At 39.9% G+C, this 18,655-nt stretch overlaps 12 non-coding genes across 12 annotated transcripts; 6 read left to right on the top strand and 6 right to left on the bottom strand.

The window, feature by feature from the left end:
• Positions 1 to 360: 360 nt before the first annotated feature.
• Positions 361 to 434, bottom strand: Trnan-guu (transfer RNA asparagine (anticodon GUU)). Its single transcript has one exon. It is a non-coding gene; the product is annotated as a tRNA-Asn (tRNA).
• A 188-nt stretch (positions 435 to 622) lies between these two features.
• On the bottom strand, positions 623 to 695 carry Trnav-cac (transfer RNA valine (anticodon CAC)). The gene has a single exon. It is a non-coding gene; the product is annotated as a tRNA-Val (tRNA).
• Positions 696 to 1,128: 433 nt separating this feature from the next.
• Trnad-guc (transfer RNA aspartic acid (anticodon GUC)) lies at positions 1,129 to 1,200 on the bottom strand. The gene has a single exon. It is a non-coding gene; the product is annotated as a tRNA-Asp (tRNA).
• A 1,850-nt stretch (positions 1,201 to 3,050) lies between these two features.
• On the bottom strand, positions 3,051 to 3,122 carry Trnap-agg (transfer RNA proline (anticodon AGG)). Its single transcript has one exon. It is a non-coding gene; the product is annotated as a tRNA-Pro (tRNA).
• A 793-nt stretch (positions 3,123 to 3,915) lies between these two features.
• On the bottom strand, positions 3,916 to 3,989 carry Trnan-guu (transfer RNA asparagine (anticodon GUU)). The gene has a single exon. It is a non-coding gene; the product is annotated as a tRNA-Asn (tRNA).
• Positions 3,990 to 4,328: 339 nt separating this feature from the next.
• Positions 4,329 to 4,402, top strand: Trnat-agu (transfer RNA threonine (anticodon AGU)). Its single transcript has one exon. It is a non-coding gene; the product is annotated as a tRNA-Thr (tRNA).
• Positions 4,403 to 5,310: 908 nt separating this feature from the next.
• On the bottom strand, positions 5,311 to 5,383 carry Trnav-cac (transfer RNA valine (anticodon CAC)). Its single transcript has one exon. It is a non-coding gene; the product is annotated as a tRNA-Val (tRNA).
• Positions 5,384 to 6,837: 1,454 nt separating this feature from the next.
• On the top strand, positions 6,838 to 6,911 carry Trnan-guu (transfer RNA asparagine (anticodon GUU)). The gene has a single exon. It is a non-coding gene; the product is annotated as a tRNA-Asn (tRNA).
• Positions 6,912 to 11,874: 4,963 nt separating this feature from the next.
• On the top strand, positions 11,875 to 11,946 carry Trnap-ugg (transfer RNA proline (anticodon UGG)). The gene has a single exon. It is a non-coding gene; the product is annotated as a tRNA-Pro (tRNA).
• Positions 11,947 to 12,577: 631 nt separating this feature from the next.
• Trnav-aac (transfer RNA valine (anticodon AAC)) lies at positions 12,578 to 12,650 on the top strand. The gene has a single exon. It is a non-coding gene; the product is annotated as a tRNA-Val (tRNA).
• A 2,051-nt stretch (positions 12,651 to 14,701) lies between these two features.
• On the top strand, positions 14,702 to 14,775 carry Trnan-guu (transfer RNA asparagine (anticodon GUU)). The gene has a single exon. It is a non-coding gene; the product is annotated as a tRNA-Asn (tRNA).
• Positions 14,776 to 17,989: 3,214 nt separating this feature from the next.
• On the top strand, positions 17,990 to 18,061 carry Trnap-agg (transfer RNA proline (anticodon AGG)). The gene has a single exon. It is a non-coding gene; the product is annotated as a tRNA-Pro (tRNA).
• The last annotated feature ends 594 nt before the right edge of the window (positions 18,062 to 18,655 follow it).

Below are 18,655 nucleotides of genomic sequence, written 5' to 3'. Positions count from 1 at the left end.
GCTCCTGGCAAGGTAGTTTGAATGAGGAGCTGTACGAACCAACATCTACTTCAGGTAGAAACCCACATATAAGTCAGACCACGCATCTACCATCAATCTCACCAATGAAACAAGCTTCTCCATGAGGAGTAAGGGTGCGCACATCACATAACTGACCGACATGTAATGACGCTCTGCCTGTAAAACATGGAAACTAGGGTATTCCAGGCTACTTTGTCTTTTTTAGCTAAATGTTAAGGATGTAACTTGATTTCTAACACGAAGCATGTGAACGGCAAAGCCATCTAACAGAACGGTTAATACATTTTAACGAGAAATGAACCATGGAAAAAACTGATTTGAAAATAAAACGCAAAACCACGTCCCCGGATGGGCTTGAAGCACGAACCTTTCGGTTAACAGCCGAACGCGCTGACCGATTGCGCCACGGAGACTACTGGTTATGTTAAAATTAATGATCCCTGGGCAATGCTTTGGGTGTAAAAGCAAGGGACCCATAAGGCAAGGACAAACATCTGAAGTGTGCTACATAAGAGAATAACCCCTCTCATGTACTTTTTTAGTCGAAATAAAATGAAGCCTAGGGCTGTCCTTGCCTTTTGCTCAAGGTTTTCTAAAAAATTGTTTCTGGCAGGGCTCGAACCTGCGACCTTCCGCGTGTGAGGCGGACGTGATAACCATTACACTACAGAAACCAGATACTCATTGATGAAAAAACTTTGAGTGTATTTTAATATGGCCTGTTCATTATTGTGCCTCATCAACGCAAATGTTAGCTTTGGTTCCAAACAGAAAATCAAATATCAATCAATGTGTTAACTTTAACATTTAGTTCAAAATTCAGAGTTGGTTATCAAATCACCAAGCAAATCATTTCTCGCGCAATGCCTAAGAAAGATGTAGTTACAAATTCGTCAAGAATCGCAAACTTAGATTTGATTACTCTTTTCAGCAATCTTTTATTCCATGAAATATTCGACGAGTACTGATAAATTTGAACTAATTTTTGATCCCCTCTATATATCAAACGAATTGATTTGGAAATTTTAAAAAAATAATCCATTTTAAAACTTTTGGCCTCCAGGTATCACTTAGTACTCGGAAACAGGAAGAAAACAATATGTACATCTCCCCGGCGGGGAATCGAACCCCGGTCTCCTGCGTGACAGGCGGGGATACTCACCACTATACTACCGAGGAACTCGATACATTAAAGTGAAATTTGAATGAGTGGACAATAAATATAATTTTTTTGTCAGGTGTTTTTTTTTTTTTCGTTGTTTCTGTTCTCACGACTCACCCGACTAAAGAACGTGCCTTCAGTAGGAAATAAATCAATGTAAGCTTTCTTTTTAGCCTGTGTACGTTGCATTCGTTTGCATCTATTCCAGTCCTGAAAAAAAAATCGGACCTGTACGGGAACCCATGACCTCTGCGATACCGGCGCAGTGCTCTACCAACTGAGCTAACCACCGACCGGGAGCTGGTCATTATGTTGGTTCGAAATAAACTCGTGAAACGATGAATCGACGTTTGTGAATATATGGAAATCGTCATACTTATTTCTTTGACCGCAGTTTAGCCCGACCAGAACCCTATTAGCTTTATATTCTTCACCTCTAAGGTTTTGTCCTCTTTATGTGAGATGTAATTCACGCTTAAAAAGTGTATTTTTACTTGAAGTTCACTTAAAGCTAAATAGCACTTCCATTTAGAATGAGTGTAACAAAAGACTTATCATGGAGAATCATGCCACTAGACCAACAGGCCAGACACATTGAAAGTGAAAAGGGAATTTTATTTATTGTTGTTATAAAAGCGGGTGGATAAACGCTTTAAGTATAATTACTCAGGTGATTATAGAATTTCGTGCGCTCTTATTGGCCGAGAATGGGGTCATATTTCGCTATAATCACCTCCGGCGAGGTGATTATAGTTTCAAAATGGCCGCCTCGCGCTTTGTCCATGTGTCTGAAGAGGAAATGAGTTTAATGAAAGAATATGCCATTCCGAGGAATACCAAACACGCCACAAAGTTTGGAATGACACTCTCCAAAGGTAAGGTATGAAAATTGTGCTAAACGTAACAAAGAAACCATTTAGATTCCCGTGAAAATTTTGCTTATGTCGACATGCATGAATATATCAAAACAACTACATTAAATTTTCGCAACTACTTAACAGAATGGTTTCAACAACAAACCGAATTTACCACTGACTTTGAGGCAATGGAGGTCAACGAGATGAATAAATGTTTGTCAAAATTTTACGTCTTAGTCAGGAGGAAAGACGGGACTTTTAACAAGAGAAATAGTCTGTTGTCCGTGCGAGCGGCTCATGCTCCGTTGTTCACTGACGCGTGACAGTGGCCGTTTTCACACTAGAGGACGGACAAATGTCAGACGATTTGTCCGTCCAGTCGATTTCTCCATCCTCTTGTGTGAAAACGGCCAATGACAGATAAAATTTTACATTCCTTTGCTCATTTCTATAATCACCTGAGTAATTATACTAAAACAATTAGGCTATGTCTATTCGTGTCGACATGAAAAACAATGCGGCATGGTATGAACAGAAATCTGCGCTTAAAATGTTACTCAACTCACGAAACAGAGGAAGGTACAAGTTTTTTTTGTTCATAAAATCGTATGAGACAACACTGTCAACATCCCGCGCCGTAAGCAGCAAGCTGTTTCTAATTAGAGTTCCTCCAGATTAATAAAATGTTTGAAGGACATTAAGCACAATAGCCTCCATTTGGCACGAAAACATGCTCGTATATTTGACCTTGGACGTTATCTGTTCCTCGAAGCTCACAGTTTTCCTCGAGCTTCACTTTCGAACAACTCTTCGCGTCTCGGAACACATAATACCGCGGATAGATATCTCACCATATTTTCGCACATCTGCACCATATCTTGTAGTTCAAAGTCTGCTCAGATCAAAATTGAGAAATATATCATACGGTAGTTTAGTCGCCATAAATTCTTCTTAGGGAAGTTCGACTTGCCGGTCTGATTTGGAAGATTTTTTTAAAAATACCGCTCCGCGGGCCTGTCCGGGAGTCGAAACCGGGACCTCTCGCACCCTAAGCGAGAATCATGCCACTAGACCAACAGGCCGGACATATCTAACAAGGATGAGAAGAGGATATTCATCGTTGTCATAAAAGCAGATGGCAAGTCACCTCTGCCAGAGTTATCATGGAGAGACTAGCGTTACTGGCCCATTGATCAGCGTTGCACTTCGGAGCTTTTTTCAAGTCTGAATGACAACTTCCTTTAACTTAGGGTCGTATCTTTGGGTATAGAAGGAATGTACAGTAAGACTTAAAAACGAGCTGTTAATCTGACGAGAATCAAAGATGATCACTGAAAATACCATAATCGCTATTCAAGAATTACAGCAGCTTCGCTCTACTTTGGAACCAGAGTTCGAATATACCCTCGACCAAAAGGCTTTAAAGAAAGGAATGAGCCATTGCTATAAAAAAAATTAAAAAAAACTACCAAACTCTAAGATCTTAGGTCGGCCATCTGAGATTGTCAGGAGGTATCCTCGCAGCAAAGGGCTATTCAAAGTTTACCCAGCTCCTGGCATGGTACTTTGAATGAGGAGCTTTACGAACCAACATCTACTTCAGGTAGAAACCCACAAATAAGTCAGACCACGCCGGCTACCATCAATCTCACCAATGAAACAAGCTTCTCCATTAGGAGTTAGGGTGCGTACATCACATAACTGACTGACCTGTAATGAAGCGCAACCTATAAAACATGGAAACTAAAGTATTCCAGGCTACTTTCTCTTTTTAGCTAAATGATAAGGATATGACCTGATTTCTAACAAGAAGAATGTGAGCATCAAAGCCATCTAACAGAACGGTTAAGGATTTGAAAATAAAATGCAAAATTACGTCCCCGGGTGGGCTTGAACCACCAACCTTTCGGTTAACAACCGAACGCGCTGACCGATTGCGCCACGGAGACGACTGTTGATGTAATGAAGTAATGATAGATTGGGTGTAAAAACTGCTTGAAGATCTCTAACGTCCAAAAACGACAAACACCAGTTAGTCGGACTGCTTTATGAGAAGCATTAGGCAAACATGTATTACCATGATTAGAACAGTTTTATAACATATCCTTACTATGCCTGTTTACCATTCCTTGGTTTCCTGTTTTTGTTTTTTTTGGTTTTTTGTTTCTTGTTTTATTTTTTTCCTTATACGCAATATAAAGTTTGCAATTTTGGCTACTTCTATCTTTAAAATTAGCACTTTAACTTCAAATTAGAAGACGAAAAATTATTGGATAATGATCAACGGAGGCGCCGTAGCTCAGATGGTTAGAGCGCCTGTCTAGTAAACAGGAGGTAGTGGGTTCAACTCCCACCGGCGCCTTTTGTTTCATAACTTTTTTATTTGCATCTAGTACACTTTCGTAAGTTGTCTCATTGCCTGCGTTTAATTGTACTGGTAGGAAGAGGTGGTTCCTAAACTACAACGACAGAAAGAGAGCATATGTCCTTTGAAACAACCAGAAAATCATTAGCACTCCAAATCGAGTTAAATAAGCGGCATTAGTCGGAATGTTCTCAAGCGCAAGTCAACTTGACAATGGAAGAATGTAGCTCAACCAAAGAAAACTTGATTTCCCAAGGGAACTCAGATCTTTTTATTGTCGATAGCTCATGTTTAGACAAAAAAAACCTCTTTCTTTATCTCATTAACAAGTTCAGATTTTATAATCTTTGTTAATCTTTTACACGCATGACCCTTTCGACATTGCTGATACTAGCAGTAGGCAAAACACGTGTCACATGTGGGCTCAGCGATGACCCAGCGCAACCGTGGTACCCTGTGGCTCACTGGTAGAGTCTGAAGGTAAGACCTTTATCGATGCGATTAAAGTCCATCTCCAGTCAAAACCCAGAAAGGGCTCTTTTTAAAGCCTAATCACAGCCATTCGGGAAAAAAACGTGCATAATAACCACGCAAAACAAAATGGTTCATAAATCATGTTTAATTCAGCTCTTAAACGTCTAAATCAAAATATTCGTTCACGTGGACATGAAAAGAGCTTATCATCCTGTATCACGATTCACGAATGCAAAGGATCGAATCGCAATTCACAAGGAAAAAAGTCTCCAAATCACACTTTGCGCAAAAAGTATAGGGGACCCTTAGGGCAACGACAAAGATCTGAAGTATGCTACATAAGAGAATATCCCCTCTCGGCTACTTTTTTGTAGAAATAAAATGAAGCCTCGGGCCGTCCATGCCATTCGCTTAAGGTATTCAAAGAAAAATGTTTCTGGCAGGGCTCGAACCTGCGACCTTCCGCGTGTGAGGCGGACGTGATAACCACTACACTACAGAAACCAGATGCTTCCTGACGTAAAAAAATGTACCACATTTCAGATGTTTCTCCTTGCCTTATGGGTCCCCTACACTTTTTACGTGAGGTGTGATTAGGAGATTTTTCCTTGTCAATAGCGATTCGATTTTTTTTATTCCTGAATCGTGATAAAGATGATAAGCTCTTTTTATGTCCACGTGAACGAAAATTTTGATCCAGACGTGACCCGTGAATTAAGAACTGAATTAAACACGATTCATGAACCATTTTGATTTGCTTGATTAGTTTCTGGGGCACCATGGTTGCGCTGGGTCATCGCTGACCTTTGAACTCTACACGATAAATACAAGATATGCTTCAGATTTGCGAAAATATACTCGGGTATTTATCCACGGACACTATCTGTTCCGAGACACTTCAGATGTCTGTCCTTGCCTTAAGGATCCCCTATGCTTTTTACGTGAAGCGAAATTAGGAGATTTTTTTCCTTGTAAATCGCGATTCAATTTGTTTTATTCGTGAATCGTGAAATGAGATGATAAGCTCTTTTCATGTCTACGTGAACGAACATTTTGATTTAAACGTGACCCGTGAATTAAGAGCTGAATTAAACATGATTTGTGAACCATTTTGTTTTGCGTGATGATTTTCTGATTTTATTCAATAAAGCTGAATTTATTCAATAAAGCTGAATTTATTCAATAAAGCTGAATTTATTCAATAAAGCTGAATTTATTCAATAAAGCTGAATTTATTCAATAAAGCTGAATTTATTCAATAAAGCTGAATTAAAAAAGGATTTTATTCAATAAAAGTCATAAAACAGACAACTAAAGGTTCTTGAACAATTAAGAAGAGACATTACGTCATCTTATGTGGCGTAACACCGGGTTAAGCCTAGAACAACTAAAATATTACTTCAACGTGGTTGTCTTGAGTTTTGCGTGAACGTGGAAACAGAAAGTGAAATAACATATGAAGAAGTGTTTCCGCGGTATTTAGCAGGGCTTGAGCCTGCAATCTTCAGAGGACGGGTAAAACATTACACTATGGTCTTACCAGCGATCAGTTGAGGAAAGACTTATCCCCTGATGGGAGTTTCCACCTGTTTACTAGACTGGTGCTCTAACCATCAAAGCTACGGCGCCTCCGTTGATCACTGTCTAATAATTTTCCTTATGGGATGGAATATTTGGTGTTAGAGAAAGGCTAATTTTAGCGATAGGCTGGCCAAACATGTAAGAACTTTATAGTGCGTTTAACACCAACAATAATAAAAAATATGGAATGGTGGACGGACATAGCAAGGCTATGCCGTATGAAAACATCCTAATTCTGATAATACATGTTTGCTGAACGCTTTTCATAAAGCAGTCCAACGAACCGGTGTTGGTCAGTTTTAGACGCTAGAAAGCTTAAAGCAGCTTTTACACCCAAAGCATTGCTCAGGGATCATTAACTTCTCACATAACCAGTAGTCTCCGTGGCGCAATCGGTAAGCGCGTTCGGCTGTTAACCGAAAGGTTGGTGGTTCAAGCCCACCCGGGGACGTGGTTTTACGTTTTATTTTCAAATCAGTTCTTTCCTTGTCACTTATTTCTCTTGCTCATTTCTCGTTAAAATATACTAACCGTTCTGTTAGGTGGCTTTGCGTTCACATGCTTCGTGTTAGAAATCAAGTTACATCCTTACCATTTAGCTGAAAAAGACAAAATAGCCTGGAATACCCTAGTTTCCATGTTTTACAATGTTAAGTTAACACGTTGTTTGACTTTTGATTTATTATTGATTTGCGTTTAACAGTTTAAGGCATAGCCGTTAAAGTCAAATAATTATCCTTTGATCCATAAGTGAAACAGTTTTGACCACGCATTCGGTTTATAAATATAGAATAATTCATGGAAAGTGCACGCCTACGTTGTTTACACACGAGTTGTGGCGTATCAGAAATCGAACAAATGAGATTTCTGATACAAAACAACGAGTGTGTAAACACCGTACAAAGCATTTTCCATGTGGTATTATGTTTGTTATATACATACTGAGATTGAACACCCTCCTTAAATTATGGCAAGCTTTATTTAAACAAATGTGGTCAAACAACAATCACTGAAAGAAAGCAGCTTCGTAAAAATGGGATACTGGCTCAGATAAAATCCAAAAGTTATGAATCCAAAAGTTATGAAACGTGGATAACAAAACGCCTTTCGCTCATGGCTTTCGCCGAGACAGGAACTTTCAATATTAACGATGGAAGAAATGCGAATAAAAACTATTTGCAAAGCGATGGCTTGTACGGTGTACAAAATGCGTTGTGTAAAGTCCAATAGTTATGAAATCAAAAGTTATGAATCGTGGATAACGAAACGCTTTTCACTCATGGCTTTCGCCGAGACAGGAACTTTCAATATTAACGATGGAAGAAATGCGAATAAAAACTATTTGCCAAGCGATGGCTTGTGCGGTTTACGAAACCGCGCCAACCAGCCTTGAATGAAAACTTCACCTTGCCGTACGACTCACAAGTGAAAAAACATGATACGCGGCTCCTGATTGGACGTATCGCTTTTCTCACATGTGGGAAAAGCGATACGCGACATTTGATTGGATTACATAGGTTTGCGAACGAAAATTTACTCTGCGGCTTTTCAGTGTGTAAATCTCAGTATGTATATAAGAAGTACGTTTTCCTTGCTTACCTGTTGAACTGTTTGCTGAACCGCTTGTTTTTCTTTAATCAGGAAACAATTTGCTTCGATAATGCCACAGAAGTTATGTCGTTTACCAATTGAACTCTAAGTTTTTTCATTTTAGTTCTCTTCCACGCAATGGTTATGAATCTTTCGAAATTGCTTGCGTATCACGTAATTACTTTTTTTTTAGATCGAATAGACTTGTAGTCCAGCCAATTGATGAGGGTGAACCATTTTCCGCGAAGCAATCTCTGCTTATGGGCTCCTAATATTAACTATTCATAAAATATAATCTAAATTTCCAAGATTGTGTTCCGTTTTGTTGGCATGGAGGCTTCCAATGGTCTCTCACGTAGCACAAATGATCAGTTGGAGGATCTGTTTGGAACCAAAGGTAATCTTTGCGTTGATGAGCTACTATAATGAGCAGGACATATTAAAATACGTTTAAATTTTTTGATAATAGGTAAGTATATGATTTCTGTAGTGTAATGGTTATCACATCCGCCTTACACGTGGAAGGTCGCAGATTCGAGCACTTTCAGAAACATTTTTCTTAGAAAACCTTGAGCAAAAGGGAAGGACGGCCGCCCGAGGCTTGATTTTATTTCTAGAGAAAAAAAGTAGCCGAGGGGGGTTATTCTCTTATGTAGCACTCTTCAGAGGTTTGTCCTTGCCCTAAGGGTCCCCTATACTTTTTGCGCGAAGTGTGATTAGGAGATTTTTTTCCCTTGTGAATTGCGATTCGATATTTTTTATTCGTGAATCGCGATAAAAGATGATAAGCTCTTTTCATGTCAACGTGAACGAATATTTTGATTTAGACGTGATCCGTAAATTAAGAGCTGAATTAAACATGATTCATGAACCATTTCTTTTTGGGTGATTAGTTTCTGGCTATTATGCACGTTTTTTTCTCGAACGGTTGTGATTAGGCTTTAAAAGGAGCCCTTTCTGGGTTTCGACTGGAGATGGACTTCATTCGGAACGATAAAAGTCATATAACAGACCACTAAAGGTTCTTGAACAATCAAGAAAACACATTACCTTCAGACTCCACCACTGAGCTACAGGGCTACCATGGTTGCGCTGGGTCATCGCTCAGCCCAGATGTGACACGCGTTCTGCATACTGCTAGTATCAGCAATGTTGAAATAGTCATGTGTGTAAAAAGATTAAGAAATTTGATAAAATCTGAGCTTGGTAATGAGATAAAGAAAGACGTTTTTTGGTGTAAACATGAGCTTTCGAAAATAAAAAGTTCTGAGTTCCCTTGGGGAATCAAGTTTTCTTTGGTTGAACTACATTCTTCCATTATAATGTTGACTTGTGCTTGAGAATATTCAGACAGATGCCACTTATTTAACTCGATTTGGAGTGTTAATGATTTTCTGGTTGTTTCAAAGGACGTATGCTCTCTTTCGGTCGTTCTTGTTTAGGAACCACCTCTTGCTACCAGTACGCTTAAATGCAGGCAATGAGACAAATTACGAAAGTGTACTAGATGCAAATAAAAAAGTGATAAAACAAAAGGCGCCGATGGGAGATGAACCCATGACCTCCTGTTTACTAGACAGGCGTTCTTACCATCTGAGCTATGGCGCCTCCGTTGATCATTATCTGTGTTCTAATTTGGTGTTAAAGTGGGGCTAAATTTGAGGTTAGAACTGGCCAAACATTTATAAACTTTATAGTGCGTATAACAAAAAAAAAAAAAGAAAAAAACCAAGGAATAGTAAGGTTATGTTATGGGCATAGTAAGGTTATGTTATAAAACTGTTCTAATCATGGTAATACATGTTTGCCAAACGCTTCTCATAAAGCAGTCCAACAAACTGGTGTTTGTCGATTTTAGACGTTAGAGATCTTCAAGCAGTTTTTACACCAAACTATCAGTACTTCATTACATGACCAGTCGTCTCCGTGGCGCAATGGGTCAGCGCGTTCTGCTGTTAATAATAATAATATTAATAATAATAATAAAGCATTTATATAGCGCTAAGCTCGACTAGTTCTCTGTAGCGCTTTACAAAATTATAGACTAATTAACATAGCAATTAAATTATAAAAATTCGTAAATTAAAAGCGTCTTTGAACAAGTATGTTTTTTAAGGTTCTTCTTGAAAATTGCAACAGATTCAGATGTTTTCAGGGAATATGGTAAATCGTTCCAAAGCTTGGGACCGGCAATGGAGAAGGCAAGGTCACCATAGTTCTTTCGAAATGTTCTTGGAACCATCAGAAGCATTTGTGATGACAAACGTAGTACACGAGAGCCATAATTCCTTTGATGCAACAGTTCAGCAATATAAGTTGGAGCTAAGCCATGTAAACCTTTATAGACAAGTAGAAGTATTTTAAAGATAATGCGATACTTAACAGGTGGCCAATGAAGTTTCTTTAATGCAGGTGTAATATGTTCCCATTTCTTTGTCAAAGTAATCACTCGCACAGCAGCGTTCTTTATAGACTGTAGCTTGTTAATCATATATAGTCAGGTAATCCATAGAGAAGGGAATTGCAATTATCCAATTTAGATGTAATGTAAGCATGAATCACAATTTCAGCAGTTTCCGGAATGAGATATTTTCGTATCTTACTTATGTTCCTTAGGTGATAGTACGAAGCTTGACAGACTTTTTTAACTTGCTCATCCATTGTTAGATGTTGATCGAAAAACACTCCTAAATTTCCTGTAGATTGAGCTGGGCTAATCCTTTCATCACCAACTTCAAAAAAAATTGAGTACAGGAGATTGACGAAACCTGGAACTGATGAGTAACAATTCAGATTTATCTTGGTTGAGCTTCAAGCTGTTCAATATCATCCATGAGTCAATGTGTTTTACACACAATTCCACTTTAGATTTAACTGTTGATAGTCCATCTTGCGGACTTGACAAGAAAGACACATAAATTTGCGTGTCATCAGCGTATAAATGATATTGTAGACGGCCATAGCTCTTTAAAATATCAGCTATTGGAGAAGTATATGGTGTTGATCGAAAGGTTGGTGGTTCAAGCCCACCCGGAGACTTGATTTTACATTTTATTATAAATCCTTAACCGTTCTGTTAGACGGCTTTGGCGCTCACACGCTTCGTGTTAGAAATTAAGTCACATCCTTACCACTTAGCTTAAAAAAAAAAAAAACCAAATAGCCTGGAAGATCCTATTTTGCATATTTTATACATGTCCGTCAGTTACGTGATGTACGCAGCCAAAATCCTAACAGAAAAGCTAGTTTCATCGGTGAGATTGATGGCAGAGGCGTGCTGACTTATTTGTGGGTTTCTACCTGAAGTAGGTTCGTACAGCTCCTCATTCAAACTACCATGCCAGGTGCTGGGTAAACTTTGAAAAGCCGTTTGCTACGACAATACCTCCTGACATTCCCAAATGGCCGACATAAGATCTTAGAGTTTGGTAGCTTTTTTTTGTTTTTTTTTTTTAATAGGAATGGCTCATTCCTTTCTTTAGAGCCTTCTGGCCGAGGGTATATTTGAGTTCTGGTTCCACAGTAGAGCGGAGCTGCTGTCATTCTTGAATAGCGATTATGGTATTTTCAGTGATCATCTTTGCGGATTCTTCGTCAGATTAACAGCCCATTTTTAAGTCTTACTATACACTCCTTTTATACCCAAAGATACGACCCTAAGTTAAAAGAAGTTGTCATTCAGACTTGAAAAAAGCTCCGAAGTGCGTTACTGATCAATGGGTCAGTAACGCTAGTCTCTCCGTGATAATTCTGGTAGATGTGACTTGCCACCTGCTTTTATGACAACGATGAATATCCTCTTCTCATCCATATTAGGTATGTCTGGCCTGTTGGTCTAGTGGCATGATTCTCGCTTTGGGTGCGAGAGGTCCCGGGTTCGACTCCCGGACAGGCCCGTGGGGTTGTACTTTTGAAAAAAATCTTCCAAATCAGACCGGCAATTCGAACTTCCTTAAGAAGAATTTATGGCGACTAAACTACCATATGATATATTTCTCAATTTTTTTCTTTTGAAGTTTGCAAAATTTTGAGAACATACACGGATGAAGGGCTTGGAAACTGAGCAGAATTTGAAATCGCCATGATAAATGCGATAACTCGACGCGTTAAATACAAGATATGCTGCAGATATGCGAAAATATGATGGGATATCTATCCGCGGTTATTATCTGTTCCGAGACGCGAAGAATTGTTCGAAAGCGAAGCTCGAGGAAAACTGTGAGCTTCGAGGAAAAGATAATGTTTAAGGTCAAATATACGAGCATATTTTCGCGCCAAATAGAGGCTATTGTGTTTAGTGTCCTTCAAATATTTCTACTGTTTCTTATGTTGAGTAACATTTCAAGCACAGATTTCTCCGTATTGGACGTCACTTGGTGTATATCCTCTATTATCCCCCCAGATTTACTCGGGTGGGGGGGATATTTGGAGAAGTGATGCGTTTTGACCAATCGCGCGCGAGCAAAAATTTTTGTTGGATTATAATTCGTAATAGAGCCTATGACTTTATAATTTTATTCCAGGGTGGTTTCTGTAGTGTAGTGGTTATCACATCCGCCTAACACGCGGAAGGTCGCAGGTTCGAGCCCTGCCAGAAACATGCAAAAGCGCAGTGAACTGACACGTATCTTGAATTTTAATCAGCGTCTTGTTTATATCTGCCTTTTGCATAAAATTTTTTCTTTCACTTCCCCTGAAGAAGGTCTGTGATTGCAATCGAAACGTCGGGAACATTTTTATTATTACTCATCTCAGAAACGCTTTTAACCACCAGTGTAACTTAATTTGTATTTTCAAATCTTTTTTAATATACCCACCTGGTGGAAAAACCAATTTTTAATACATTAGATGCTTTTATAAAGGTTCATGTCAAAATTCGTGGATTCGCATCTTTTGCAGTTTAGGATATATCATCTCTCAGCTCTTCAACAAATAGAATCTATGTTGCCCTGTAATATTTTGAACTCTCTAGGAAAACGCTCTACGCTTTTGAAACACCGCGACTTAGTGACTTGTGTTGTTGCCTAGACTCCTTTGAGGCAATTAGGTTGTGATAGCCTGAAAGCGCATCACAACCTATCTGCATTGAATGCCAACTGATGAGGGTAAACCATTTTCCACGAAGCAATCTCTGCTACCAAATCCAACTTTCTGCGCTTGTGCTCATATCAAAATTTGTGCATAGACACATGGGCTCCCAGTATGAACTATTCATAAAATTAAGATTTTGATTTCTAAGATTGTGCTCCGTTTTGTTCGCGTGGAGGCTTCCAGTGGTGTCTCCCGTAGCACAAATGATCAGTTGGAGGATCTGTTTGGAACCAAAGGCAATCTTTGCGTTGATGAGGCACTTTAATAAACAAGGTATATTAAAATACGTTCAAATTTTTTGATAACAGGTAAGCATCTGGTTTCTGAAGTGTAGTGGCGCATCTTACCGACAGCACTCTCGCTCTATAGGATGACCGTACACTCAACACCCCGATGCCCACATTGCAACGCTGTGGAAAACATGGAACACCTTATCCTCGATTGCCCCAATCTACACCACTTCTGGGCCCTGATAAACACCTAGGCTGAAAACATCACACAACAGCAACTAGCCATCAATTTAACAATGAAACTTTTTGGATACACCCACACCAAGAATGACACTCTCAACAGACAACCAAACTCGGACCCAACCCACAATCCAAAGAAGGGGATGGGTGACCGAGAACCAAGAAAGAACCAAGAGACTGCAAGCTTTCCCTCCTGGCAGGTACTCACTTATCCAACCAAACAATACAACTTCGAAATACTTACAAGATCCAAGCGGCTTGAACAAGAAAGCTTCTAGAACCCTCACCGGATGCCAAGTACACTTAAACGCAGACAATGAGACAAACTACGAAAGTGTGCTAGATGCGAATAAAAAAGAGATTAAAACAAAAGGCACCGATGGGAGTTGAACCCATGACCTCCTAACCTCCATCTGAGCTACGGCGCCTCCGTTGATCACTATTTAATAATTTTCTTAATTACACGACTCGGTCAGTCAGAGGGCCATTAACTAAAATCAACCAATCAAAATGCTCTATTGCCGGTCAATATTCTCTCAGTATTGGACCGGGCACTGTCCCGAATGGTCCCGAATGATACCGCACTTGTGTCCCTTTGAACTTCACTCGTATAATAAATCTCTTATTAACCAAGCTTGCTCGGGACCATACTGGAAGAATATCGGCCCTCGGTCTTTTTTGTGCGGACCTCGCTGCGCTCGGTCCGTACTGTCAAGACCTTGGGCCGATATTCTCCCAGTACGGCCCTCTCGCTTGGTTAATAAAATATATGTATCAGATGGAACTTTTGGTGTCAAAGTGAAGCTAATTTTAAAGATAGAACTAGCCAAACATTTAAGAACTTTATAGAGCGGATAACAAGAAAAAAGAAAAAAAAAATAAAAGAAAGAAACCAGGGAATGGTAGACCATAGTTAGTGGAGGGGCATAACAAGGTTATGCTATAAAACTCTTCTAATTCTATTAATACATGTTTGCTTAACGCTTCTCATAAAGCAGTCCAACCAACTGGTGTTTGTCATTTTTGGACGTTAGAGAGTTTCAAGCACTTTTTACATCCAACAGATCAATACTTTATTGAATAAGCTGTCGTCTCCTTGGCGCAATCGGTCAGCGCGTTCTGCTGTTAACCGAAAGGTTGGTGGTTCAAGCCCACCCGGGGATGTGATTTTGCATTTTATTTTCAAATCCTTAACTGTTTTGTTAGATGGCGTTGGCATGGAATACACTATTTTGCATGTTGTATAGGCTGGGCGTCATTACATGTCGGTCAGTTATGTGATGTACGCACCCTAAATCCTAGGGGAGAAGCTTGTTTCATTGGTGAGATTGATGGTAAAGGCGTGGTCTGACTTATTTGTTAGATGGCTTTGGCGCTCATATGATACGTGTTAGAAATCAAGTCACATCGTTACTATGAGCTAAAAAAGAAATATCCCCATTTCCATGTCTTGAAGGTTGGGTGTCATTACTTGTCTGTCAGTTATGTGATGTAGGGACCCTAACTCTTAATTTGAATATATCAACAAAGTTGAATTGGTGAATTGGCCACCGTAACGATTACAAAAGCTGACGTTTCGAGCGTTAGCCCTTCGTCGGAGTGAATAGAGGAATTGTGGGTTGTGTGTGCTTTTAAAGGCAGAAAAAAAAACTACGTGATTGGTGGAAACATGGCAATGAGAAAAACACTAATAAATTAGTGGAATGAAAGCGTTCGTTGATACCGGTGGGATTTACACTGCCAGTTTGAAAGATGAGCTTTTGTCTAAGAGTTTTCCGGCTTTCCGTGCTACCTAAGTGTAAGGAAAGACCGCGACATGGAGAGGAATGACAAGGACACATCGAAACCAGTCGCTAGACATTTTAATTTACCTAACCATTCTAAGCAACACATGGCAATCTTTTAAACCGGCAGTCTAAATCCCACCGGTATCAACGAACGCTTTCATTCCACTAATTTATTCGTGTTTTTCTCGTTGCCATGTTTCCACCAATCACGTAGCTCCTTTTTCAGCCTTTAAAAGCACACACAACCCACAATTCCTCTATTCAATTCGACGAAGGGCTAACGCTCGAAACGTCACCTTTATAATCGTAACGGTGGCCAATTTACCATTTTAACTTTGTTGATATATTCAAATTATCCCGTTACTCGCACCGACGCAGCCCCAAACAGTTTCTTTAGAAACTATCAGCCCTTATTCTTTATGGAGAAGCTTGTTTCATCGTAGAGATTGTTCAGTGGTAGAGGCGGGTCTGACTTATTTGCGGTTTTCTACTTGAAGTAGATGTTGGTTCGCGCAGCTCCTCTTTCAAACAACCTTGTCAGGTGCTGGATAAACTTTCCGTTTCTGCAACGATACCTCATGGCAATCCTGGATGGCCAACCTAAGATCTTGGAGCTTGGTAGTTTTTCTCTTGATCGCAATGGCTCATTCCTTTCTTAAGAGCCTTCTATCCGAGGTTATATTCAAATTCTGGCCCACCGTAGAGCGAAGCTCCCGTAATTCTTGAATAGCGATCACGGTTTTTTAAGTGATCATCTTTGATTCTTCATCAGATTAACAGCTTGTTTTTAAGTCTTACTGTACACTCCTTTTATACCCAAGGATACAACCCTAAGTTAAAGAAGTTGTCATTTAGACTTGAAAATGCTCCGAAGTGCGACTTTGACCAACAGGCCACTAACGCTAGCCTCTCCATGATAAGTCATGGCAAAGGTGTTACACCACCTGCTTCTATAACAAAAAAGAATACCCTTTTGTGAACTTTCATTAAGATGTCCGGCCTGTTGGTCTAGAGGCATGATTCTTGCTTTGGTTTCGAGAGGCCCCGGGTTCGACTTTCGGACATTCTCGGCTGGTTGTACTTTTGATAAAACGTTTTAGAAGTCAACAAACCGGCAAGTGAAACTTCCTTTAAGAAAACTTATGGCGACTGCATCACCTAATGTTTCATATTTCATTTTTTTTTTCGTGTCCCTGTTCTTCAAGAGCCCTTAACTTTCCAAGGAGAGCTCTCATTTTCTTTTGTGTATCTGTCAAAGGTACCAAACTTGGAGCACAACCTGGGCACAACCTTAATTCAATTTCTTGGTTGTTAATACTCGTATCCATTGATTTAAACGCAGGAAAATCCAAAAGACTTCGGAAGATCGGCTATTTTGGCTTTTTTTCCAACTTGGGTGTAGTAAACTGAGAACGATATGGTGCAGGCCATATTGAAATAGTTATAAGGATGCGTCCTTCCGCTTTACATGCGAAGGGACGCCGGTTCGAACCCTGTCAGAAGCAATTTTTTCGAAAAACTCTTCTTCAAGCAAGAGAGTCCTAGTCAATGCTTTACTTTTATTCCAACGAAAAAAAATGGGTCAGTGGCATTGACCCTTCAGATGTTTATTATCCATCCCCTCCCATGGTTTATTCATTTCTGTAGATCCTCACTTGTCACATATTGGCCTTAACCCTTTCACTACCAAGATCTCATTGATAATTCTCCTTAGGTTCGCCATACATTTCTAATGATGCTGGTTTTGAGAATTTGGTGTTGGTCGAATAATAATTCACTGACTGATATATTTCTTTATTCTCATAACATGTCTGCTCGACATTGTATTGATATTGTACGAAGAAACTCTGTCTTGGTCACTCATGGGAGTTTAAGGGTTAATCAATATCTTTAGGCAGTAGTCATGCCTCCCCTTGGCTGGCTAGGGGCTATTATTAACTGTTCTGTTTTTTGTTTTATGTGCCACTCCTTGGCTGGTTAGGGGTTATGATTATTCTTTTGTTTTTTCGGTGTGCCTCCCCTTGTCTGGCTAGTGGCTATTATTATCTGTTCTGTTATTTGTTTTGCGGGCCACCCCTTGGCTGGCTAGGGGTTATGATTAATCCTTTGTTTTTTGGTGTGCCTCCCCTTGCCTGGCTAGGGGCTATTATCATCAGTCTTTTGTTATTATCATACGAGTAAGTTTTATTCTTAGAGAGTGTGTGTCAATTTTTGTGAGGTGGGGTTCGATCCTCCAGTGAAGTTGGTGTCTGGTGACCCTCAGTTTATGGTGGACCCAACCCTATGTCCTTGCACTCCCGCCTTGGGTTGGATCAGACTGTTCGGTCGGCAGGCATTGCACCGCCCTCACGGGAGCCTGGCCGTCCACCTCAAATATAAAAAAACTGTACACCACTCGTATGCTTGTACCTAACGTTAGGCCCCTAAGTTAAAGAAGTTCTCAAACAGACGTGAAAAATACTCCTAAATGCGACTCTGATCAAAAGACCAGTTACGCTAGCTTATCAACGTCAGAGTCGTGATACAAGCGTTTATCCACCCGCTTTTATAACAGCAATAGATAAAATACCCTTTTCACTTTAATTATGTCTGGCCTGTTGGTCTAGTGGCATGATTCTCGCTTAGGGTGCGAGAGGTCCCGAGTTCGACTCCCGGACAGGCCCGATCTTCGATACTTTTGGAAAAGCTTTTAGATGTTATCAAGCCAGAAGGTCAAGCTTCCCCTGGAAAAAATTTATAGCGAGTGCATTACGTATGCGTTATTGACCAAGCGTGAGGTCGAGATGGCTGAATATTGGCTAAGTCCGAGAACGACTCCATCTCAGACATTGCAAAAAAATTACGATGTTTGTAATTCCGCTCCACGCAATGACTTTCTTGCGCGGATCTAGGCGGGTAATCTCGAGCGGGCAGGATGGGCCCATCTTGCGCTCTCGGGTAGCCAATCATAACACAGCATTTGCTTCATGATGCCCACGGGCACTGCTAGCGATATAATAACATTTGTGATACACCTCATTGTGTATTTGTTTCCTTGTTCTTCAGGGGCCCTAATCCATTCCGTTTTCTTTTTCAGTGAGAGCTCTCATATTTGCTATCGAAGAATCGCATTATGCTTCTGAAAGGTAGAAAGTGGCTGAACTCGGGAGTTTGAGTTGTACTTTATACGACTTTTGTGCATTATCAATCAGGGGAGGTGACGTTAGTGTGGCTTTTGTCCATTTTAATAATATATTAAGAGTCAAAATTAATTTCCA

This window comes from Stylophora pistillata, chromosome 9, assembly GCF_964205215.1.
Source record: "Stylophora pistillata chromosome 9, jaStyPist1.2, whole genome shotgun sequence".
In the NCBI taxonomy this organism is placed as follows: Eukaryota; Metazoa; Cnidaria; class Anthozoa; order Scleractinia; family Pocilloporidae; genus Stylophora; species Stylophora pistillata.
The sequence above is the reverse complement of the archived record's forward strand: the minus strand, read 5'-3'. Positions and strand labels throughout refer to the sequence as shown.